The sequence below is a fragment of the Ipomoea nil genome, unplaced genomic scaffold, assembly GCF_001879475.1.
Source record: "Ipomoea nil cultivar Tokyo-kokei standard unplaced genomic scaffold, Asagao_1.1 scaffold1735, whole genome shotgun sequence".
Taxonomy (NCBI): Eukaryota; Viridiplantae; Streptophyta; class Magnoliopsida; order Solanales; family Convolvulaceae; genus Ipomoea; species Ipomoea nil.
The window spans coordinates 188,116-215,535 of NW_017618163.1; the positions used below are offsets into that span (position 1 = coordinate 188,116).

At 37.6% G+C, this 27,420-nt stretch overlaps 1 long non-coding RNA gene and 1 other non-coding gene across 2 annotated transcripts; one reads left to right on the forward strand and one right to left on the reverse strand.

Annotated features, from left to right (window-relative positions):
* Positions 1-8,061: 8,061 nt before the first annotated feature.
* On the reverse strand, positions 8,062-27,064 carry LOC109191979. Its single transcript, XR_002056016.1, has 3 exons — positions 26,976-27,064; positions 21,872-21,874; positions 8,062-8,074 (listed from the first exon to the last, which is right to left on the reverse strand). It is a non-coding gene; the product is annotated as an uncharacterized LOC109191979 (long non-coding RNA).
* On the forward strand, positions 25,603-25,676 carry TRNAN-GUU. Its single transcript has one exon. It is a non-coding gene; the product is annotated as a tRNA-Asn (tRNA).
* Positions 27,065-27,420: the final 356 nt, after the last annotated feature.

Here is a 27,420-nt window from a genome sequence, read left to right on the forward strand (position 1 = left end):
CAAGATTCCGAGGCAACAGCAGCAACAGATTTATACTCAACCATACCCACCAAAACAGATCACAAAACCACACAAAAAAAGGAGCATTAAGGGGTATGAAACAACCTCACCGGAAAGCAAAAAGCAATGGTCCAAACTAAGTCCAGAACCAAGACAAACGGACTTAGGCGACCCAGGAACCATCGACAAAAAAAATTTCTAGTGGACGGTAAGTCCTCACGCGCTGCCCAGATCGTCGCAAAAATTTGCAGGCACGGTCGCCGGCGAAGCTTCCTAGATGGGTGGTGACGGTAGCGGAGCGAAAAAAATCCATTTTTCGTAAAGGCTGAGATACTATGTTAAGAAAGTGAAGAGAGGATTTTCTAATGTGCTGTTGTATATTGTCTCAAACGGTCATATAGAAAAGATAATACAAAGCCCTATAAATAGGTGCTAGCAGACAACGAAAAGGAAACAAGTTTCCATATGTCCTACCTACCTAAATGCCTAAGACTGCCTAATATATAGAGATTCTATATATCAAATATATTTTCCATAACACCTATGAAATTAATTAGCTTTGTCAGCACATGCATGATCCTACTACGTCACATTTGGAGCAGCTCAAATGAGTCGTGAGATATATTAAGGGAACAGTTGTGTAACACCCTACTTTTCTTAATCTAAATCCCGAAATCTTAACTTAACAAGATAAGATAAACAAGATTAAAAGCAAGATTTAATTAACTTAAACCAACCAAAAAAATCCAACGGGTGTTACCGTGACAGTCACCACCCACGGTGACTGCATAGGCTACAAAAGGAATAGACTAACTCAAGTCAAGTTCATTAAAACACCCTTAAAACGTGGGGAACAGACCTCGGTGTCCAGCACCAACAAAAATGATAAGTCTAAGTCACTATTCATCAAACATCAAAAGTCAACAAAAGTATCTAACATCACAAGTTCAACGGTAGAATCTAAACTAGAAACTACTAACTCATAATCTACGCACTAAAACTAAACTCGTGCACTCTCAGTTACGGGACCCACCTGAAAGGGGTTATAAAAACAAGTAGAAAATAAACACGTTAGCAAATTAATGCTAAGTATAAAACCACTCAACCCTGTAAAGTACTATAGATATAGATTTTGAAAATCACTTGGCAAGCACACATAATCTCAAACACTTTCAACACTTAAACAACAATCTCAACATACTCATAAACAACTCTATATGCTTGCAACCAAAACATCATAATATCATGCTTTTTCAAGTACTCAATCTAAACACAAGTATCATGCTTCAACAAATATCTCTAAACATAGCTCAATATACAATCTCATGCTCAACTGATAGATAAAGAGATACTAAATAATTCAACAAACAATCTCATGCTTTCAAGCTAAACAATAAGAAATCTCATGTTATCATGCCAACTCAACAAACAATAACAAAGTTATACATCTCAACATAATCTAAATGCAAAACATGCAAGTCATATGATAAATGCAAAACATGCAAGTCATATGATAAGAAAAGTCATGATTCTATAAGTATATAAATATACTCTCACTCTCATAAAAAGGGATACTTTTTCTTTGGAGGTTTCTGTTGAGTCACAATGACCCGCTTTTCTCTTCATTCTTTTTGAGTCACACAGACTCACTTTCTCTTCTTTACTCGCGGGCGAGGCAGAAACTTCACCATGTGTGAATGGACCTGTCCGGGCTCGGCATCTAGCTGGCATAATACTCATTTTGCCCACGGAACCACTCTCTTGGTTCTCTACTCAATCTCTGTGGAATCAGGTATCATAATTGTCAGTGTGCATGATAAGTGCATATTTGTTCATATTTATACCCCATGTCTACCCCATATTTAGCCTTGTTTTGCTTATGAAGTGTCACAATGTTGTTCAAAATGATCTTTATTTTGCTTATTTGATCCATTATGCACAATTCATGATCTTTGAGTAGAAATGAAGGATTTTAGATCATGTTGGATGCATTTGGAGTCAAGAGGAGCCAAGGTGAAGCAAAGGAGATGGATGTAATACTTCCAAGGGAGTCTAAGAGTGGTGTTTTCAATGGTGTTGGTCATTTGGGCAAACCAAAACAAAAGAGGAGCAAAAGATCAATGCATTGCAATTTTCGCTCATTTCGATCACTGTTCGGTATTTTGACTATATCTCAGCATAGGAGTGTTGAAATGAAGTGATTCTTGTATCATTGGAAAGAATACTTGAAGGGCTACAACTTTCATGAAGACCATAGTTCCAAATTCTGACGTTTTGAAGGACAAAAGACACGGCCAAGTGTACGGCCGTGTCTGTGGCCGTGTATTTTCTGTGCATTCCAGTAGCTACTGTCGTTTTGGACACGGCCAGGGACTGATAAGTGCATATTTGTTCATATTTATACCCCATGTCTATCCCATATTTAGCCCTGTTTTGCTTATGAAGTGTCACAATGTTGTTCAAAATGATCTTTATTTTGCTTATTTGATCCATTATGCACAATTCATGATCTTTGAGTAGAAATGAAGGATTTTAGATCATGTTGGATGCATTTGGAGTCAAGAGGAGCCAAGGTGAAGCAAAGGAGATGGATGCAACACTTCCAAGGGAGTATAAGAGTGGTGTTTTCAATGGTGTTGGTCATTTGGGCAAACCAAAACAAAAGAGGAGCAAAAGATCAATGCATTGCAATTTTCGCCCATTTCGACTACTGTTTGGTATTTTGACTATATCTCAGCATAGGAGTGTTTAAATGAAGTGATTCTTGTATCATTGGAAAGAAGACACAAAGAGCTACAACTCATATTCAGACATTAAAGCCTAAAAAGGAAATCACAGGGTTCAAAAATGTCCTTGAAGTTGAAGTTCCAAACTTACAATCCAAAACTGACCACTGTTTGGTTTTTAGACCATATCTCGGCTTAGAAATGTCCAAATGAAGTGATTCTTGCTCCATTGAAAAAACGACTTGAAGGGCTACAACGCTAATGAAGACCATAGTTCCAAATTTTGACGTTTTGAAGGACAAAAGACACGGACAAGTGCACGGCCTTGTCTGTGGCCGTGTATTTTCTGTGCATTCCAGTAGCTACTGTCGTTTTGGACACGGCCAGGAACATGGCCATGTCCCTGCCCTTGTCACCTCTGCTGCAACTTTTTATAAACTCCATTTTTTGTCATTTTTACTTGGTTTTGACTCTTGTTAGAACCCTAGACACTCTCTTTCATTCTCCTTCATATTTTTAGGTTAGATTAGGCTTAGATTTATGTTTCTTAACACTTTTGAAGCTTGGATTCCAACATTTGAAGATTGTTCTTCCATTATCAATACATAAGTTCTTCTTCCTTTTATCTCTTTATTTTGCAAGATTTATGTTTGTTACTTATGCTTTTGTGTTCTTTATGCTATTTAATCATGAGTAGTTAGTTTATGGACTTGAGTTAGGGTTGTATTATCTATCTTGATGCTTGATTTGTGATTATTGTAAAAAAGGGGAAGAACACTACCTAGGGTTCATGTGTTTGTGAAGGTTTTGTGTTTATATCTTGTTAATGTTTGATGTACACATTCATTAACTTGTTTTTGGAGGATTCATTGCCTCAACGAGAGTTGGGTGATTAATCCAAGCCACCCCTTGCATAGACCCAATTTCTTCCTACGAAAATAGGGGAAATTGGGGGCTTTAGATGTTTTGTGTGCTTGATGGACTTGGAATTGATTCACCACGAAAGTGGGGAGATTCCTTGTTCTAATCCTTGTTTATAAATCACGAGAATGGTTCATAGACTAGGATACCTACGTGCATTCCCGCTTGATTCCTTGGTTACTTGTTTTCCCTAATCCCTTAGGTTGTTAAAGCATCTAGATGATAATGCTCCCTAGCTTGAGTCCTATTTCATTATTTCGTAATTATCTCTTGTTCATATGTGTTTTTGGTATTTTATTTAGTTTCCGTTGTCTCATCCTTGTTATGGTTTGCTTAGCTTCTTGTTGATTGCCTAGTGCTAGTGCCTAGTTTCTTGTGATTGCGTATTGTGTGCCATATCCCCCAATCCCCTGAGGACGACATAACACACCCGAGCTCACATCTTATTTTTGCTACAATCAGTGCACACCCCCTAACCAGGATTCCAAGCCCGGCGGGTAGTATCCAACCTAGTAACTCGGGAATATCGACCTCGTTAGTTCATAAAATCTGTTGGCTCGCAATGTCCGTTACTTTTCTCAATCTTTCTTTCTTTCTCTTTTCTTCTGAAAGGACAAAGTCCTAACGGGCCTCCAAAAAAACTATTTTCCTCACAATAGATATTATATAGATGTATCTCATGCAAAAAACTCTATCTCATGCAAGCTTTGCTATGCACATTATTCTCAATCAACTTCACTTTCTCATAATTTGGAAATCAAATATCATGTGTAACACCCTGTGTTACGCCCTTTAGACTCGGAATAATTGTTTAATTAATTCCGTGAAAAGAATAATTAAAAAGGAATTTAAGTAAGCAGAGGCCCTTAATTAATTAGTGTGGTCCACGGTGGACCGTGGACCCTTGTCCATATTAAAGCCTTAAAACCTGTTAGGATAAAGAAGTTGGGCCTAGTGTTAATCAGATTCTGATTGGGAGTCCTCGATCTATATAAAAGAAATTGGAAAGCTTTAGAAACCCCTTCCCACTCATACACTCGAAAATTCCCTCCCAGAAATCAGACCAGGAGTGCCCCCGTCACCCAGCTTAGGAGAGATTAATAGAGAGAAGGCCTTGAGGAAAGATTCTAGGGATCGTGAGAAGTTTAATTAAAGCTACCAGGTAACCTATGTCCTACAAAACCTATTTTCCTTGCTATTGTTTATTGATTGGCTCCGGTGGATGATTGAATGTGTGATTTTGTATGTTTACCCTGTTAGAGCTGTCTTTAGGATCAATGATGTGGATTCTTGTTATTCTTGATGTTCTTGATGAACTTGTGGGATTGATTGCATGATCTTGTATTCAATTGCGTTTAGAGCTTTTCCTTAGGATTTATGTGGTGAATCTGGTTATTGGTAACGTTCTTGGGTGGGTTTATGCATGCTCGGGTGTTATTCTAGGTTTAGGGCTTGTCGTTAAAGCTTGGTATGATCAAGTTCTTGAGGTTCTTGAACCGTTGTGTGTTAATTCTTGGGTCTTGGCATGATTAGTACTCTTGGTTGGGATTTAATTGTGTTGTTTCTTGGCTTAGTCTTGATGATCAAGTCCCTATTGTTGTTAGTATGTGTTTGGACGTGTTTGGGACTTGATTTTGGGTGAATCGGATGAATTCTTGGGTTGGGAAAATTGGCCAAGAAGCTTGTTCCAACAGGTAGTCCATGGGGGGACGAACCCCCACCTGACCACCCGCCGGGAAGGGAGGAGGTTCCAACGGGTGGACGGTCACCCGCTGGAACATGGACCGCCGCCGGCGGGTGGACGGCCACCCGCTGGAACGGCGAGGTTCCGCCGGCGGGAGGTTGTCATCCCGCCGTACCCCCCGCGGGTACGGGCCAGTGCGGGATCGTTCGGTCTCCGCGGGTCGAACCCCGTGTCCCATTGTGTCTCGTTTAACGTGTGTGATGTTTAGCATGATATTTTAGGTACCGTAACGTGATTTGTGAGTCGCGTATAAGCATGTGGTCTATACTCGTATCGTGTGGTTTATGTTAATTCCCGTAGGTTGCATGTTGTAGTGGATATCCCGTGTTGTTATCGTATGTCGTGTCATTTCCCTAGCAACCCCGTGATGTAATTATTGTTGAGTCTTGATTGTCGTGCTATTGCCCATGGTGTTGAAAACATTTGAAATTGGTGGAAAAAATTTGTTGGTGGTTTGACGCACTGCGAGTGCATTGATCATTGTGCTATAGGCACAGGTCGCCTGATTACTGTGCTATAGGCACAGATCAGGTTATGTTTTGGCATTGCGAATGCTCAGTTATTGTGTTATAGGCACAGACCACTTGATCATTGTGTTATAGGCACAGGTCATGTTATGTAATGCCACTGGGAGTGCTGATTTGTTGGTGGATTGTTGGAGGTCTGGTTGGAGGGGAGCATGCGCTGCTTCGGAGGGATAAGGGAGGTGTTATAATGGTGGCCTGGAGGTACAGGTTGGAACTGTTATAAGGATGGAGAGGCGTAAAGGTTGGAACTTGGTATAAGGTTGGGATATGGGCGAGTCTTGTTGTGTCTTGTTACTCGTTATAGTTGTTATCTTGGCTTATGGTCTTGATTGTATGCGATGTCTTTATGCGTCTTACCGTGTCGAGTCTATTAATATGCCTTGAGTCTGATTCTTGGTTTTAACGCTAGAGTTGTTTAGGACTATATTATGTATTCCCAAGTCTCAAAATGATTTCTTATATCTATATGTATTCTACTCAATGCGTGGGAGTGGGTTGCTTAGCATTATTCGCTAACGGTTGTAATACCGCATGTTTTTCAAGTACAGATTAGTTGGCTCGTGAGCGCGCTAGTCGGAGCTGCGGTTCCTAGTTTAGTTAGTGGCTAGCTTCAGTTGATGGCCTGTGTGCCGCTTTTGTATTCGGATAATGTTCATGGATTGGATTACTTAGTTAGTAGCCTGTGCATCTAGGTTCTCCAGCCTGGATGTGGCATAGCACCCCGACATTTGTGTTTAGTTCTGCTCTGTTTGGATTTTAATGATAGATTCGCCTTTAATTTGTAAGCTTTAATGGTTTTAATTTATGCTGAAAACTAGGGTGTTACATCATGCAACTTCTCAATGCAAATAGATAATGGTTTTCCAAAATAGATATATATTTTTGAAATAGAACTTAGGCTTACTTAGAGCCAATGATGCACTTTACTCACATGAAAAGCTAAGCATGCTCTTTACTGGAAATTACTCAAATTCTCATTCTCTGTAAACTATGAAAATATACACTACTCATACCAATCTCTCAAATGCTTAGCAAAACTTCTCAACAAAATATCAACAAGTATTTAGGCATGCTCCTCAATAAAAAAAAACTATCAAGTATTGATCATGCTTTTCATCTCAAATTAACAAAACGCATGTCTCAATTTTTCTTTCATTGTAAAACATTTACAGAACACAACAAATACTGAGCATTCATTTCTCACAACAAAATCAACTATAAATCATGCTTTAAAACTCCAAATTCAACGAAACTAACTTCATCTAGTGCATCGTAACGAACCCAAGTGTCTGAGCCTCAAGGGCCCACGAGTCCCGGTCCGAACAACGCGTAGCTGAGCCACAAAGGGCCCGGCCAAGAAGTCTTTTGGCCTAGCGGAGCTTGGTGATGGGGCTAGGGAAGCCTCGCCACTTAGCTCCGCCAAGCCGCGGTGCAAGGCAACAGACTGTGCCAAGGTCCATTGCCTGGTTCGCTGCTCAACGGAGCTTGCCAACGGACCAAGCCAGGGTCCGTTGGGTGATCTGGTGCACCTTCTGTGTGCACCAGACACCTCCTTCTTCACCTGCACACCAAAATCGGTGCAAACCAACACTTCTAAACCACAATAAAACAATCATAGACCATCAACCACACACAAATAGCTCAACCACAACATTTATCTAGCATTTTTACACATCTAAACCACAATCTAGCAGATAATAGAGTATAAAAATGTAGTTTGGGAGTCCATGGTTTATACCTCAGCTTCTTCTTCTTCTCTGTGTGGATCTCTTCTTCCTCTCTACTTAGCTAGCACCTCCTTCACCACCTAAACTCCCCAAACAAACCACACAAACAACACACAAAGAAGGAACCTCAGAGATTGAAAGCAAAGAAGATGAAAACCTCAAAGAATAAGATGGAATGAATGGATGAGAAGGAGGCTTAGAAACTTACTGTGAATGTTTCTTCTTCTAACAGAGAACTCAAGGGTGGAGAAGCAAAGAAAGAGATCAGGAAAAACAATGGAATAGCGGAGAATATAAAGGGTGCAAAACCCTAGGTGAGAAGCCAATGATTGGTGGAGGTTAAAATGGTAACTTGGCTTGGCTTCTAACATAGATCAGACAAAGGTTTTGTAGAAAGTTGGTGGTTCACCTTGCATCATGGACCATAGTCTAAAAAGATGATTTTGAATATCTTGGGGTCAAAAAATAGATTTTCTAAAAAAAATAGTTTCTAGTTAAAACACTTAATTCAGGTTTCACAGGTTCCTTTCCGGTTTCACTCAGATTGACTTTTTGGATCAAAACTTGGTACATAAATGTATTCGAAACTTATGATTTTCGAAATAGAATATTCTCGGTGTTGAATTTATTTAAAACTCAATTTAAAATATTTAATTCAAACACCGTTTTCGAAATAAAATTTTTGAAAGAGTGAAAATGGCTATTTTGGAATTTATAAAATATAATTTAGGAAAATTATTTTTTGGGTTGTAACAAGTTGATTTTGGGTTGCGTATACGAAAATCAATGTCAAGAGAAATTCATGCTTTTTCTTATTCTGATTGGGCTGGTTGTCCTGAAGGTCGTAAGTCTACTAGTGGTTTTGTTGTTTTTCTGGGGACTGATCTTAAATCTTGGCCTCTTGGGTCTGTAAGAAGCAAAGAACTGTTGCTAGATCTTCCACTGAGGCGGAGTACAAAGCTCTAGCATATGTTTGTGCTGATGAATTATGGATTATTTCTTTGCTGCACAAAATAAAGATGCCAGGTATTTTTGTTCCAAAGTTATGGTGTGACAATCTAGGTGCTACCTATATGTGTGTCAATCCAATCTTTCATGCACACACCAAGCACGTAAAAATTGATTATCACTTTGTGCGAGATAGAGTGACTTCTGGAGACATTCAAGTCAACTTCATCTCAACCAAGGATCAACTTGCAGACATATTTACAAAAGCTCTACCTGGTCCTAGATTTTCTTTCCTTAGAGACAAGTTACAAGTTACTAGTATACCCTGCCCTTAAGGGGGAGTATTAGGAATCTATGTATTTGAGTCAGTTTATAACTCCTTATACAGTCATCCTGTGATTCCTCTTTGTATATATTCACATTTATCTGTACTCATTGTAATCAACTCATTCAATACAATTGATACATTTCCCATCAGTATATTACTTTGTTCGCTTTGAAGGACTTAGTTAAGGCAATGATACTGATACATCATAATTTAAGAATATATTGGTGAATAATATTGTTTGAGTAGCTAGGTATGTATTTTTAAATTCGTTTTTCGAATGAATAAAAAATGTAACTCTTTAAAAGATTAAGAAAAAAATGTCAAATAAGCATGGTTGCAAAACACGCTAGGCGTCAAGGGGTGCTTAAACGCCGATTTGTTTTTAATTTTTTAATTTTTTTATTTAAAAAAATTAAAAATTAAAAATTATTTAAATTCACTAATAAAACATAAGGTTTCCATAGTTATTTCTTAGAAACTATTTACGAAAGTGGTTGTAAAATTGTTCAAAAGATTATTTAAACCATCTATATATATATATATATATATATATATATATATATATATATATATATATATATATATATATATATATATATAAAACTAAAATTAAGAGCTAAAGAAGCATTTTTTTGAGAAATTAGTGGACCAAATCGCGATTTGCGGTGTATAGATCTTGAAAAAATACGCGATTTGAAAAAATATTTTGTCCAAATCGAACAACCGAGTCAAAAGTTATGCCTTCAGGAACTTTTCCCACATTTTCAACAAAAAAAAAAAAAAAAAAAAAAAAAAAAAAAAACTCCGAACCGGCCGGCCGCGGAAGAGGCCGCCGAGGCCATTCCTCGCCGCGGCCTCCCACCGCATAGCGCCTAGGCGCGATTTTTGCAACACTGCAAATAATTGATTAAACTTTTCAACGTTATCCTATTTGTACAATTAGGTCAATCATCTTGAAACGTGTGCAATTGAATTATCAAACAAGTAAAATATGTGTAATACTTTTAAAAATTTTCAACTCAAATTTGACTTAAAGAAATCATAAAAATGTCCCAATTGTACTTTAGTTCTTTAATGGTTCAATTACACACATTTTAAATTTAGTAATCTAATTGCAAAAAAATAATAAGTTCAATAGAATATTTGACACTTTGGCCCTGTTTGGTAACATAGTTAGCTTATCAGCTAATTTTAACTTATTTGACCATTATTAGTTGTTTGACTTGTTAAATAGCCAATATAAGTATTTGATTAGTTAGCTTTTTGTAACAGTTTGTTGCTCCAAAATGCTAAAATTCAAAAAACTGCTCAAAGTAGCTTTTTTAATAAGCTTTTTGAGAAAATCATTTTACATGTAATTATCAGCTATCAGCTAACAACTAATTTACCAAACACTTTTCTACAATCAACTAATGCTATCAACTAGTCAAACCCACTAACCGAATCAACTAACAACTATTTACCAAACACCCCTAAAATTTATTCTATTACATATCCAATACTTCATGAGTTGTAGTGTGTGTATATGTAGATAATTCTATTCAAACTATAAGAGTAGGACTTGGAACTATAACCTCAATAAGCAATACTACTAAACATCTAAAAAAATTAATTAAATAAAATATTCTAATCTCATTATACATATGTGATCATTACATAATTATATGTATGTAATTTGTAATTCAATGGTAAAAATCTCAGTTAATGTGTTACGTTGTATTTGGTTTGTATGTAAATAATGTAATGTGTAATTCAATGATAAAAATCTTAGTTAATGTGTTACGTTGTTTTTGGTTGACTTTTCAATTAAATTTTTCTATATAATGACAATTAACTAATTATAATGATGGAGAACCTTCCCGTGGAGAGTAACTTGTGATATTCTCCCTACAACTAATAATTTGATTATAAAGAGAGCGGAGGTGGAACCAACATGCCAAATGTGTGGTTTGGCTAATGAAAATGTTATGCATGCTTTATTTACCTGTGAATATTCTAGACTTGGTTGGAATGTTTCAGGGCTACCTATAACAAATATCATTACCGGTTTATTCTCAGCATGGCTAACTAGTGCACTTGCAATGTTAACAGAGGAACAGAGTGCTTTTATGGTGGCAGTCATGTATCAATTATGGCGATGCCGCAATTCCGCAGTGTGGGATAGCGCACTCCCTCCACCCGCCGCCGCATGGAAGAGGGCAGTCATGGCATTAAGTGCATTCAGGAGAGCCAACCAGTGCCCTCCTCATCAGCCCGAGACGGCTCCGGCAGCACCGAATGGTGGTCACGCCAGGCCCAAATGCTTTGTGGATGCAAGGTTCCGACACGCAACCGGGGAGGCTACCTTCGGTATTGTCCTTCTCTCATCGGACGGAGAGTTTACGGCAGTACAAAACGGAAGGTTACCGCCTTGTTATTCGCCGCTTATGGCGGAGGCCCTAGCATGTAAAGAAGCTCTATCTTGGTTGTTGGAGAAAGATGTAACATCGGTGGACCTACTCACGGATTGTATGGAGCTACGGAACGTTCTACGCCAGGAATCAGCGAATATTCTATCCTATGTTGGGGTTGTGGTCGACCAATGTAGGGAGGCCATGGCTTCGTTTAATTATTGCACTTTAAGTTACGTTTCTAGACTTTTAAATTCACATGCTCATACTTTAGCTTCTTTAGCTTTTACTCAGGACCAGTTTATACATTGGGTTTCAATCCCTCCCGACTCTATTGCAGCTTTGATTCATTAATACAATTATTGATTGGTTGGTTTTAAAAAAAGAAAAAAAAAAAAAAACTAACAAAAATTGTTACTATTTATTACAAAGGAAAGGGGTACCCATACAAACTACGCCTACAAGGCTCGAAACCTAAACCTCCCACATAAGGGAGTAATCCAATACCAGTGGACAAAAATTGTTACTATTAAAAATATATTGCTCCATCTCATTTGATGTGTCTCGTCCAATTAACGATTATTTTCTGAAGTTATTTATAATTTAATTTTTCTATTAAGTTTAATATTAATATTTAAAATTTATATATTTAAAAATTACATTAAAAAATACTATTAAACATAAAATAAAATTTAAAATTTACAAGAAAATATTAAAGAAAAAAGAGAGCTGATTTTGTTAATGAATAATGAACAACATAGGCGGTATTTAGCATTGTACGTGTTTATATTTAAATGTTTTTTTTTTGAAAAGTTTATATTTAAATGTAGTTCGTTGTTTTCAAAGAAAAAAAAAAAAAAAAATGTAGTTCGTTGAATATAAAATGCTTTAGAAATAAAAGGAGTACACCTCTCCTTGTACCCAAAACTTGAAGATAAATTTAAAAAATAAAGAACACCCCTTGTTATATTTGGGAGAATGTAAATTATGGTAATCAAAGATAGAGCATTTGGAAGATTCTAAATCACGATAACTCAATGGTTCAGCTGGCAGGGTCAAATATCGATGCTCTGTTCATTTTGGACATAATCTTCACACTGTCGCTGCTAAAGTTCGAACTTTAATTTTTTCTCCCAAATACAACATATTAAAGAAGTTTGAATCTTAATTTTTTCTCCCAAATACAATCTATTAAACTAATGAGATAAGTCTATGCGAATTATTTTCTTGGGAAAATGGCATTTTTTCCCCCTAAGTTATATACTTATAGCACTTTTTCCCCCTCAATTATTTATGTAAGCACATTAGCCCCCTCAATTATTTTAAAAGTGGCAGTTTTTCCCCCTAATATATTAAATTGACATTTCTGCCCTTAAAGTAAACATTTTATTTATTTTACTTCTCTAACAAATTATTGTGTATATGTAGCGATTACCACGGTTCGGTTCGAACTGAACCAGACACTATAGCAATCGAATTAAAAGTTTTCAGTTATGATTTAGATCAAGAACCCAATATTTGAATTTCAATTTATTAAATTTAAGAATAAAAAAAAAAACTGGATCATGAACCGTGAACCGGCGATCCCGGATCCAGTTCGCGATTTTGAACCGTCTTTATTTTAAAATTTTATTTTTTTATTTTAAAATAGTCTAAATTCAACAATAAATGTATTTTATTTTTTCAGTTCGGAACATGAATCGTCCATTCCGGTCTGCGATTTTAATAAACTCTAAATATCGCGTTTTGATTATAAATTGTAATTGAAATATTTTGGTTTGGTTGCTATAGTATCTGTTTTGTTTGAACCAAATGATAGTAATAATTTGTTGGAGAATAAAAATAAATGAAATATTTACTTTAAATATTTATTTTAAGGGTAAATATGTCCATTTAATATTTCAGGGGGGAAAAGAGCCACTTAAATAATTCAGGGGGGAAAAGTGCTATAAGTATATAACTTAGGGGGAAAAAGTGCCATTTTCCCTATTTTCTTTTTAACTAATACCTTATATATCTGAAAAAGGGTTTTTCATTCACTTCACAAAAGTCCCACTGGCCACTATAAATATATTATTACACTTTAGGATCAAATTTGGACAAAATTAATAATTAAACTATCATTTATGATCAAATTAAGAGTCGATAATAAAAATTGATAAAGATCAATAATTCACCATTTATGATCAAATAAAAAATTTGAAAGGAAAATTAATAAATATTAATATTTAAGGCAACATTCTTAGAATTAACTCATTTAAAAATAGAGTTAATTTCATTTTTGGTCCTAGATTTTTAGGTGTCAGTTCACTTTTAATCCTTTTTTATCAACACATTCTCTTTTGGTCCTAGTATTATTGTGACATGACCAGTTTTGGTCCTCTATCAACGAAATCATTGAAATTTCGTTAAATTGATGGGCATTTTGATCTTTTAATACAAAGTGCGTTGACCTTTTATATTTTTTATGTTTTTCTTTTTTTTTGAAAAAATTCATAATTGAATAGCGAAATGTCCTTGTATTTAATGAAATTCAACAATTTTTTTATAATAATAATTCTAAGACAAAAAAGGGATATTTTGATAAAAATGATTAAAAGTGGACAGACACCTATAAATCTAGGACAAAAAATGGAATTAACTCTTTAAAAATAAATAACACTCGGTGGTTATTAATTTAATAATTTATTTATTCTACTATTTTTTATTTTTTATTTTTTGAGAATCTAATATCTTATCTTATTGTAAGATATCTGAAAAAAGGGCTTTTCAGTAACTTGACAAAGCCCCACTAGCCACTATAAATACCAGTAAACTCCCAAATTCATTCCCTATAATCTCTCAGACGAGAATCCCTTTTACGTTTTAACCTTTTTCCTCTCCAGTCCACAATCAAATTGAAGATGTCGTCGCAGCAAACCGCCGTGAACCACCGCGAAAACGCGGAGGTGTTCACCGATCCGGCGGTGTGCAAGCAGAAATCGCTGGAGCTGCTGGAGGAGATCCACATGCCGAGAGGGCTGCTGCCGCTGGACGAGTACGTAGAGGTGGGGCGGAACCGCGAGACCGGGTTCGTGTGGATGAAGCAGAAGAAGGCGAAGGAGCACAAGTTCAAGAAGATCGGAAAGCTTGTGTGGTATGATACCGAGGTCACCGCCTTCGTGGAGGACCGCCGCCTGAAGCACCTCACCGGCGTCAAGAGTAAGGAGCTGTTACTCTGGGTTACGCTTACTCATATTTCGATCCCCGATCCTGACGCAGGGAAAATCAACTTCTCAACTCCGGCTGGCCTCTCCCGCTCCTACCCCGTTTCCGCCTTTGAAGAGGACGCCGCCGCTGCCGACGGCGACCAGAAGAAATGAACGCTTTCGCCGGGATGTTTACAGAAACCAATAAGTTAAAAGAATAATACGTTTTCTTTTTATTGTAATATCGTAATATTTTCTGTATTTTTCGAAGTATTATTAAATTTTATATCAATTTGTCGTGTGGCATCTATATATGCTTTTTTCTTCTTTTTCTTTATATATTTTTTCTCCCCTTTTTTTCTCTGCCTCGTCTACCCCATGTCCCCATCAATACAGAATCCTTGAAGAAAATGCATATATTTACGAGAATATAATTAATGTCTCTCGAAATAAAAAAGTTTATTTTTTTTTATTTATTTTAACTCCACAACTATTAAATTATTTTTATTTTTGTTTTTTATTATTCATTTTTGTTACATTTGGTCCTGCAATTATTAGATTATTTTCATATTTAGTCTTGAATTATTAATTTTTTTCTATTTAATCTCATGACTTTTAAAACTTTGCCACATTTAGTCTTTCGATATAATTTTCAATCACTGGTAACTAAATTTGCTTTTCTATATTATTGAACATGAGTGCATAATAGTCAAGTAAATTATTCTGAATATAAAGTTGTCATTTTGTTTGACAATTATTAACTAATTTGGTCACTCGAAATAGAAAATTAGATAAAATGGTCAAATATAACAAGATTTTAAAACTTCTTAATAAAATCATGTCATATGTATATTTAGGGATGTCAATCGGGCCAGCCCACTTCGTTTTGGGCTAGTCCTGTCGGGTTGTCTGGCTAATCGGTTCGGACTAATCGATTATTTTTTTCATTTTATTTTCGGGTTTGGTTTGGCCCTAATTCTAAACTTCGAATTGTCTGGTTAATCGAGCGGGTTGAACCGTCTGAAATAAAATTAAAAACTAAAAGTAAGTACCCATATTTAGAGTAGAGATGACAACGGGGCGGGACAGGAAGTATACTCCCCGTCCCCATTCCTGGCGGGAAATTGAAAATTAGTGTAGTTTTTAATTTTAAAAAACTAAAAAATTAAGCTAAGATTTAATTTAAATTATATATATATATATATATATATATATATATATATATATATATATATATATATATATTTATTTATTTATTTATTTATTTATTTATTTTAATTATAATAATTATTCGGGGACGGGGCGGGGCAGGGAGTGGTATCATAATATTTACAGTTAGTTTTTAACTTTTCATTATTTATTATTATAAAAATAGTTTATATTGTAATATATTTATTAAAATTTTATTAAAATGTAATAAAAAAAAAATACTAAGCATAAACTCCCATATAAATTCTATGTATGTTAGATTTCACATCACTTCTATAATAAAGAATAGTTTTAATAGTTCGAGTTATCTAGCTAGCCCTATCGGGCTTATCGGTTTCAGGTTCATCGAACTAATGTTTTTTATCGAGTTAGTCCGTTCGGGTTATTGCCCTGTCGGTTTTAGTGTTATCGGGTCGGTCCACCGAGTTCGGGCTAAATTGACATCCCTATGTACACTTAGAATATAGTGTATGCAGCCTACATGAGCTTTGTTCATTGGCTCGATAGGCAATATTTAGGAGAAGAGACTAATGTTCAAACCTCGACAATATTAGTGCAGGATTATGTCTAAAGTGAGTTGACATCGGCAATGTGGACCTTATTTTGTGCTCATTTATATTTGACCCTAACTGCTAAGCTATGGAGCTTATTTTGTGCTCATTTATATTTGATCCTACCTACTGAGCTGTTGAGTTATCGTGATTTACAACCTTTTGGCTGAAGAATATAGCGTATGCATTTAAAGTCATAACATGCATGTGTGCTTTATAGTTATGACAACATAACGTGTAAGAATGATCATTTATGTTGGTACCGGTGCTGGATTTCATTTAATTCGTATAGTCGAATTTATATGTGAAAATCTCACATATTATTAAGAGCAAATTTAAAGTATGATGGATGAATGTTCAATAAAGTGTTTATTTCAATGTATTTTAGAGAGATACCATATGAACGTTCAATAAAGTGTTTATTTCAATGTATTTCAGAGAGTGAGTTTACAGACTTTATATATATATACATAGAGAGGAGCTAAAAGATAGGAAACTAACGCTGAATTATTCTAATGACCCTATCAATGTTAACTGCTCTATATGATGGGTAAGAATCATCATGTACGTTTGTCCCGGTTGGTGCTTTCTTTCATTGAATTTGTATATTCGAATTTAAATTTGAAAATTTTACCTATTAATCTATTATTATTAAAGACAAAGTTTAATTAATATAGACAACACTTTGTTCTTTAATTGGACTGATCCGGTGCAAATGATAATTACTTTAAGTAGTATTGTTCGGGCCCTGACTTCTAAGGATTATTTTATTGAGAATATCTTGACCTAAGGGGGTTTAGAATGGAGGTGTTGATGAGCTGAGGAGACCAATCAGGGTGGCCCAAGTAGAGTGGTGTTGGTTACGCCGGTAGAACAAGCTAGGGGGCACTATACTCGTGAGGCGGGGCCGCCTGACGCTTAGCCCGCCAGTCTCCCTTGGCTGTCGCATGGTCGGCACAAGTGATGCACGTGGCAGCGCAATTTTGCACCCCACTGTTTGTTTGTTTGTTTTTGCTTTGTTTTGTTTTTTATTAAGAAAAAACATCACTTAAGCGAAAACTAAGAAATTAACTTAACAATTTTACTAACTTAGAAATTGATTATACACTACAAGTAAAACTTAAATATTGAAAACATCATTTTTTTTTTCAAATAATAATAAATATTGTCATTTTACGGGGAGTAATAATTTTATTTTTTTTAGTGATGAGGAAACTTACCTTCACTATTGAGGGTGTACACTAAATAAACTCACATTGTGATTTTAATTGGTAAAGGATCACAAGGAGCTAAACCTGTAAATCAGTTTAGGTTACTCATAATTGACCAGCTCAAATAAAAAATAATAATAATTAAACCTCTCTCAATGAGAATTGAACTTATAATATTGTTGTTACCAAGTCAATGTAAGGAGGAAGATTTTTAAATTTTGTAGACAAAGTAAAAACTTGAAACATATAAAGTGGGGTAGAACCATAGAATCAAGGCGACGTGTGAGTAGAGTACAAGCTATGTTTCCAAAGGACACGTGGGGGGTGATTGAAAACTAGAATCTAACAGCTAGCAATTCAAGATATATACAACAAGAGTTTGGTCAGCTATAAATAGAAACAAGTAGTTGCATTGAATGATAGATTGTCGCATTTTTCTACGATCTATACGCCCAAATAAAGTGGCCTCAACGCCTAGCTAAGCTACCGCCCACGCAATAACGCATGCTTGTACTATGCCATGTGGTTCAACCTCTCAAATTTAATGCCTTCCCCAACTCCCCCGCCATTATGTTGCCATTTGCCAACTACTTCCTCACATCTGAATTCAATGAACTACTCCATTCCGAGTTTGATTTTGATGATTCTCAATTTTAAAATGTTTCGATGATTTTATATTGATTGACTAAGGTTTTGAGGTATGAATTTATTGGACCCCATCAATATTGCTTTTGAATTTGATGGCAACGACGGTATTACACTCTATGACTCAATGCTTCCGGGTTAGATCTGGTATATTTATCCAATATAATTATCTCGTCACCAAAAAATTTTATAGTAAAAAATTATATTGGTTCCGATGATGGTGTTGGATTTCTATGGGCTTAGGGCAAGTGCATTATTGGGTTGAAATAACGGATTGATGGGTTGATATAGAGAAATTAGGCCAATAAAACTATGTGGGTTGGCTTAGAATGCACATGAGTAGGTCGAGAACGAGAGGAGCTCGATAAGGCGTAGTAATCTTAGCCTGGATAGTGTTGAGTTCTAAATTGTAGGATCTCATTTGAAGTAAGAGCACAACTATTACATGCATATATTTACAAAGAATGAGCTCCTATATATACAAACTAAAAGGAAAAGAAAAGGAAAAAACAATAAATGAGAATTATACTAATGCCAAAAATACATAGCTAAGATAAATGTAAAATATATGCAAATATATGCGAGAATATATGTTAACACCCCCCCCCCCCCCCCCCCCCCCCCTTCTCAAACTGAAGGTGATGAGAGCGGAAGCGATAATTTAATTCACTAACAGTATTCAGGTACAATAATACAATCAGAAGAGAGCCTAACTAATAGACTTAAGACTAGATCAAACATACTAAGCTACATAAAGTACATATCATAAATCATAATAATAACTATACTAATACTCCCCCTCATGCGCAAGGTTGGTGTGACACGACATTGAGCTTGTCACGAAGATTCCTGAAGCGCACTGCTGGCAGCGGTTTGGTGAAGATATCCGCAAGCTAGTCTTTGGTAGACACAAAGTGGACCTGAAACTCACCGGCTGACACCTTATCCCGGACGAAATGATAATCAACCTCGACGTGTTTGGTGCGTGCATGAAAGGCTGGATTCGCACAAAGCTAAGTGGCGCCCAGATTGTCAGACCACAGCGTGGGCGCAGTAGAAGGACTCAGGTCAAGATCCTGAAACAAAGACACGACCCAGGTGACCTCAGCACACACATCGGCAAGCCCATTATATTCCGCTTTCGTCGAAGATCGAGCCACAGTTCGTTGTTTGCGGGAGACCCAAGAGACTAGATTCGAGCCCAAAAACACAACATATCCGCTGGTGGATTTTTGATCAACGGGACAGCCAGCCCAATCGGAATCTGAATAGGCATGAATGTCAGAGGATGACGAAGAGGAGAAGCGCAGACCATAGTCGAGCGTGCCCTTGATATACTGGAGGACACGCTTAACTAGCCCCCAGTGTTCTTCAGTGGGAGTGTGCATGAACTGACAGAGTCTGTTGACGGCATAAGACAGATCCGGGCGAGTAATAGTGAGGTACTGTAGGGCACCGGCTAGGCGGCGATACTGTGTCAGATTGTCAAAAGGATCAGTGGACTGACTAACAGCTTGCGTGACGGAGGCCGGGGTAGCAAGTGGCTTACAGTCCGTCATACCTGCCCGTTGCAGAATATCACGCATATAGCGCCGTTTTGTGAGAATCATGCTGTCTGGAGTGGACAGAGTCTCAATACCGAGAAAGAATGTGGTTTGCCAAGATCCCAGATTTTGAATGCAGATGCCAGTCATTGAAGAAGAGAGTCGACCAAGGTAGTGTCATTCCCCAACATGATGATGTCATCCACGTAGACTAGTAAAAACACCTGGGAATCACCAGCGGAATAATGAAAGAGGGAGACATCCGTCTTGGAAGCAATAAAACCTGTAAGAAGTAAGAAATCATGCAGGCGCTTGAACCAAGCTCGAGGTGCCTGTTTCAGCCCATATAGGGAACGCTGCAGGTGACAAACGTGATCAGGGTGGTCAGGATACTCATATCCTGGAGGTTGTCGCATGTACACCGTCTCTGCCAAGTGTCCGTTTAGAAAAGCGTTGTGGACATCCAACTGACGAAGTGTCCAGCCACGTGATATGGAAAATGAGAGTAATATCTGGACCGTGGTCGGCTTGACCACCGGGCTAAATGTCTCGAAGAAGTCCTCACCTACTACCTGATTGAACCCCTTTCCTACCAACCGGGCCTTGTAGCACTAAATTGTGCCATCGGCTTGCGCTTGGTGCGAAAGACCCATTTGCACCCCACAACGTTCATGTTGGGAGTAGCGGGAACTAGACACCAGGTGTTGTTATGTAACAACGCATTGAAATACTGGTCCATAGCGTCACGCCACTGTGGGTGCCCGACTGCTTGGGAATAGCAAGTGGGGTCTACGGTAGATGGGGACACAGTCAGTGCATGAAACTGCTCACCAGTGCCCTGTGTCATGTGTCAGAGCCGCATAACATGAGCCCGCTGTTGAGGCTCGGCCCTCGTCTCTTAGGTGGACGAGTTGGGGCACCCGGGTTTGCAGGTGATAGTAGTGCCGGTATGTCACGGCCACCACTTTGAAATATGGGTGCGGAGCCCTAAGGTGAACTAGGGCTGCTTAGCTGGGCCGTTTTCTGCAAAGAAATAGCTGTTGCAAAAGGGAAGTTAGTTTCATCAAAGCGGACATGGCGACAGATATAAGTTTTCCCGGTGTTTAGGTTCATGCAACGATAACCCCGAAAAGATGGTGGGTAACCTAAGAAGACACACGGGGCTGACCGGTACTCTATTTTATGACGGTTATAGGGCCGTAGATAGGGAAAGCAAAGGCAACCGAACACACGTAGGTACGTGTAAGTGGGTGGAGACTGATATAGACGGGAATAGGGTGTATCAAACTGTAATGAGGAAGAAGGTAGGCGATTTATTAGATAAGTTGCGGTTTCAAACGTGTAGTCCCAATATCGTTGCGGGACAGACGCTTGGGCCATTAGAGCTAGGCCGGTCTCGACGATATGCCGCTGCTGGCACTCTACGCGCCCGTTTTGTTCGTGGGTATAGGCACCGGATTGTCTATGAACATCCCTAACGAGGTGAAGAGTTTATGTAAACGAAAGTATTCCCCCCCCCCCCCCCCCCCCCACCTAATCAGACTGGATGGACTTGATAGAACGTGAAAACATACGTTCTACCATAGCCCGGAAATTATCAAACACTTTATAAATGTCGGTTTTGAGTCGTAGAGGATAATACCAACAAAAGCGGGTGTTATCGTCTACGAAGAGTACAAAATAACGGCAACCCTCCGTAGAAAGAACTGGTGCGGGGCCCCAAATATCCGTGTAAACAAGGTCTAATACATTATTGCTCGATTTTGCTACTCTATCTAAAGGAAATCGGGACGATTTCCCAAGTTGACATGAGGAACACAAACTGGAAACTACATTTTTATTGGACTCAACCGGGCATTCCCGTAAGACACGTTGGAGAGCTTGACCATGTGGATGACCCAGACGCTGATGCCAGACCACGGAAGAAGCATGAGCTGTGACAAAGCATAATGAGACCTTGGAACCAACAACGTGTACAAGCCCCCCGAGCTAGGTTCTTTAAGAAGTACCGCCTGAGTTTTGCAGTCCTTCACAACAAGGAACGTAGAGTGAAATTCAAAGAAACAGTTATTATCATTAGTGAAGCGGTTAACAGATAACAACGATACAGATAGTTCGGGGACATGTAAAATATTGGATAACTTTAGTGACTTCGAAACAAACAGAATTAATGCATGACCAACACTTGAGATCGCCAAACCTGCGCCATTACCCACTCGGAGAACATCGCCACCGTGGTAGTCCTCGGAATTCACGATCACGTTGGAATCTGGAGTGGCGTGCGTTGAAGCACCGGTATCCGGTAACCACGCCGTGACCTCCGAAGCTGCACCGCCTTCACCTGCAACGGCGACGTGCGTCTGGGACAGTGGGGGCTCGGAATACCGCTGGTAATAGTAGGCGGCCGTATGCCCTTGCGATCTGCAGATTTGGCATCGTGGTGCACCTCCTCGGCCATGACCACCGCGTCCACCACGCTGATTTCCACAACGTGAGTGCCTGCCACCATCACCTTGTTGTCGTCTGCCTCGTCCGGCATATAAAGCCGAGGGTGAGCCACCCGTCATCGCCGGCGACCCAGCCGGAAAATCATCCGAATTGATGAACTACTGAGCCTGCAAATAGTTCGCCAGCTGTGGAATCGACACCGGCGTGCCGGTGACCGCCAGGGAAGTTGCCATCGCCCGGAACTCCGGCCGCAGCCCCCCGGAAAACAAACAGATTCTGCTCCGTTAGTGTCATGTTACGCCCGGCAAGTGCGAGGTCTTCAACTAATAGCTGCGCTCGGCCCAAGTACTCCGATGGTGTGCTATCTCCCTGCCTTAAGGACTAGAATTGCCCCAGAAGGTTGAGACACCCTACCTGCGTTGATGATCCGAGTGCAGTCTCCGCCGCCTTCCACACGCTGCGAGAGGTGGTCTGACCAACGGCCAAGTACATGACCTCCTCAGATATGGAGGAGATGAGCAGCGAGAGGATGGAGGCGTCTTGTTGCACTCATGCGCCATACGCTGGATTCATCGCGGTGGAGAAGGCGTCGTCGGAGTTTTCGCCGGCGGGGATCTCCAAGACCGGCAACGGGCGAGGGTGTTCGCCATCCACGTACCCGAGAAGGCCCTGGCCGCGAAGGAACGGGATGATCTGTGTTCGCCAAAAAAGGTAGTTTCGGTTGGTAAGCTTGAGTGACAAAAAGTTGTGTGCACTGTTGAGGGATTTTGGGTTGGTGTTTGGAGAAGAGATGGTGGTGGCGGTGAGGGTACGCTCAGAGGAGCTTTGCGACATTGTTGAAAGAGAGGAGAATGTCGGTTGGGGAGGAGAGAGGATTCCTACGGCTAACTGATACCAAATGAGAGTGGAAGCGATAATTCAATTCACTAACAGTATTCAAGTACAATAATACAATCAGAAGAGAGTCCTAATTAATAGGCTTAAGACTAGATCAAACATACTAAACTACATAATGTACATAACATAAATCATAATAATAACTATACTAATAAAGGTGGGATAGTAGAAGCCAACATCCCACCTTGAGTTTGTGAAGTAAAAAACTGAAATCTTCCGGGGAGATGAGCTTTAGTAAAAATATCTGTTGATTGATCTTCAGAAGAAACATGAGTAAGCTGAACAGTGTCATGTTTAATATGTTTGCAAACAAAATGACAATCCGTCTCGATATGTTTGGTTCGTTCATGAAACACATCATTATGAGCAATTTGAATTGCACTCTGATTATCACAATGAAGAATAGTAGGAGAGGATTGTTTAATACCCATATCTTTAAGTAGCCATCTAAGCCAAATTAATTCAGAAGTAGTATTGGCAAGAGCCCGATACTCGGATTCAGTGCTAGACCGAGAAGTGAATGTTTATTTTTTTTTACTTCGCCATGAAATGAGTGAGTCGCCCAATTAAAAAGAAACAATAACCAGTTGTTGAACGACGATCAGTAGGGTCTCCAGCCCAATCAGCATCAGAGTAGGCAGACAAGGTTAATGAGGAGTGCGCAAAGAAATGAAGACCATGCATAAGAGTACCTTTGACATATTGTAAGATGCGGAGCACATCAGTAAAGTGAATCGTACGAGGAGCTTCCATAAATTGACTTACTACGTGAACATCATAAGAAATATCCGGGCGAGTTACTGTAAGATAAACAAGACTACTAATCAGTTGCCTGTATAATGTGGGATCAGCAAGGAGTGTACCATCAAAAGGTGTTAATTTAACATTTGTGTCCAATAGAGTAGATGCAGTACTAGAATCTGTTATACTAGCCCTTGAGAGTAAATCAACATCATATTTAGCTTGAGATAAATAGTAGCCATCAGAAGTGGAAGAAACTTCAAAACCTAGAAAATAGCTAAGAGGTCCCAAATCCTTCATTTCAAAGTGTTGACTAAGATAACTTTCAACATCAAAAATAGCCATGGAATAATCACCTGTAATAATCACATCATCTACATAGAGTAAGAAGAAAACAACACCCTTGTTAGTATGGCGAACAAACAAAGCAGAATCATGAGGACTAGAAGTGAAACCAAATCGTGCAATCGTAGAGCTGAATTTTGCAAACCATGCATGAGGCGCTTGTTTAAGTCCATATAACGCACGTCGAAGTAGACAAACTTGTTGAGAATTATGAGAGTATCCAAGTGGGAATGCATATAAATTTTTTTCATCAAGTTCGCCATTGAGAAAGGCGTTCTTAACATTCATCTGGAGAAGAGGCTAATGTTTAACTGCAGCAACCCCCAAAAGACTCCGAATAGAGGTCAAACGAGCAACCAGAGCAAATGTTTCCTCATAATTAATGCCATACTCTTGAGTATAGCCTTTAGCGACCAACCGAGCTTTATACCACTCAACAGAGCCAATCGAGTTTTGATCTTGTAGATCCATTTACATCTAATAGGAGTTTTACCTGAAGGGAGCTCTACGAGGTCCCAAGTATGAGTTTTCTCCAATGCTTGAAGTTCTTCCAACATTGCTTTCTGCCAAAGAGGGTTAGTACTAGCTTCACGATAAGAACTAGATTCTTGTAAAGAGAGAATAGTAGAAAACAATGATAATCTTTAAGGTGTAAAGGAACTTCTCTTACTCGAGTTGAGTGGCGTAGAGGAGGAACAAGATCATTAGAAGAAGCCAAATCCGTAGATTTTTCCGTTGTGCACTTCTAACCGAAATTTATTTTCAAAAATTCTCAAACAAAGCAACTTAAGAATTCCATTCATCTTATTGTATTATCCTATAAGATTAAATTTTGAACCTAGCTTGTTACTTTATATGAGGGAGATTTAAAGTTTATAGGAAAGTGATTACATGCCTGAAGATATCAAATGATTGATCCAGTTTTTGTTCCCTTATTTTTCTGTATATTTTGTTGTATCTCAAATGTATTACAGAATATACAAGAATTTTGTCCAACAGTATCTAATAGCGCCCTATCCAATTATCATTATTGTTAAATTTTCTAAGAATTTTATCAATATAACTAGATTAGTTTAACATAAGTCAATCCGATCTTCTAATGATTTTAATATATAATCCCAAGGATTAAATCTACCAAACTCATTTCCTTGATGTCAAATTTTGAATTTAACATGATTTTGGTAGATTTGATTATATGATCGTTGTTACTAACGATGGGTATATCATCCACGTATAAACATAGAATGACATAATCATCCACCTTATCCATCATGTAGCCACACTTTTCACTCTCATTTATCTTAAACCAATTAGTTATCATTGCATGGTCAAAATTTTTGTATCATACCATTTCTTAGACGCTTGTTTTAAACCGTACAATGATTTTACCAATTTACAAAATTTCTTCTTTTTTTTTTAATCTAAAATTGTAAAACAATCAAGGTGTTCCATATATATTTCTTCATCTAACTCGTCATTCAAAAAAAGCTATTCTAACAATAAATAATTCTTGCTGGAGTAGCTCAGTTGGTTAGAGCGTGTGGCTGTTAACCACAAGGTCAAAGGTTCAAGCCCTTTCTCTAGCGAATCAAATTTGTTTGAAATAATTTAAATAATGTCAACTTATGAATTTTTTTGTTACTTACTTAAAAAAAAATATTAATATCAAAATATTTTTATTTTACACTAAGGTGCGAATGCTTCGCCCAGGAGCGAAATAGGAATGGATTCTGTCCGTCCACGTGTCCAGATCTAATGGATGAGAAACACTGATTTAAAAAAAAAAAAAAATGCGGTGGCATTTTCGTAAATAATTGAACATCGAAGTGCAAGTAAAATGTTTATTACAAGTGCATGTAAAATGTACTATAGGTGCAAGTAAAATTTTACATCGAGTATCAATACTAAGTGCACCTACAGTTATAAGTAGTTGCATCTATAGTTCTAAGTAGTTGCACACATAGTTATAAGTAGTTGCACCTAGGTGCATGAATGTTTGCGGGTGGTTTTCAGGGGTATTACTACCGCTGAACTCAGAACAATGAATGTTAACAAGGCAAAATTATATGCACTTATAGGTGAAAGTAGGTGCACCTATAGTTATAAATAGTTGCACCTATAGTTATAAGCACACCCAAGTGCATGAATGTTTGCGGGAAGTGAATGCTAACAAGACAAAATTACATGCACTTATAGGTGAAAGTAGGTGCACTTGTAAGTTATTTTAATTCCACTTCGATGTTCAATTATTTACGAAAATGCCACCGCGTTTTTTTTAAGTTATTAGATCTGGACACGTGTCGTGCGCTTATTTATTCGCATATTCCTTCCTGGGCACTTATTCGCACCTGAGTGCATCCCTATATATATATATATATATATATATATATATATATATATATATATATATGTATGTATGTATGTATGTATGTATGTATGTATGTATAGTTAAACCAATTACATGCCAATTAAACCGTTCAAAGTTGATTTGATATGTCGTTTAATCAATTGGCTAAGGATGATTAACTTGAGGCAAATTATTGTTTAGATCGTGGTCCACACAGCCCATAGTCTAAAACGATATTATTTTGATGTTTTAAAAAAAATATTACTTTGTGCGCGCGTTAGAATAATAAACATTTTGGGGTAAGATAATATATTTTATGAGTTAGAATAATGTACTTTATATGTGTTAGAATAATGTAATTTCTGGGGTAAGATCAATTATTTTATGAGTTAGAATAATGTACTTTATGTTATAATAATGTATTTTATGAGTTAGAATAATGTATTTTATAAGTTAGAATAATGTACTTTTTGTGTTTTTGGACTGTGGTCCACATAGTTGTGTGGACCACGGTCCATGCAATAATGGCAATTTTTACTGTAACAGCATGGACCATAAAGCAAAACGATGTCATATCATTTAATTACAATTCAGTTTCATTTGACAATATTGTTATGTGTTTTAGTTTCATTTGACAATATTGCTATGTTTTTTAGTTTCATTTTCAGCCTACACTAGTTTCATTATAGGAACACTAAAGTATCATTTTAATTTTATTATTATAATTTCATTTGACAATATACGTTATTGCATGAGATCTATTTTTGTATGTAGTTTCATTTTTCACGCACACTAGTTTAATTATAGTAACGTTGAAGTATAATTTTAATTATACTTCATGTTCATTTGACAATATATGTTATTCTATGAGTTTTTTTTTTTAGTTTCATTTTTCACACACTAATTTCATTATAACAACACTAAAGTATCATTTTAATTCTACTACAGTTTCATCTGGCATTATACAGTATTGCATGAGCTTT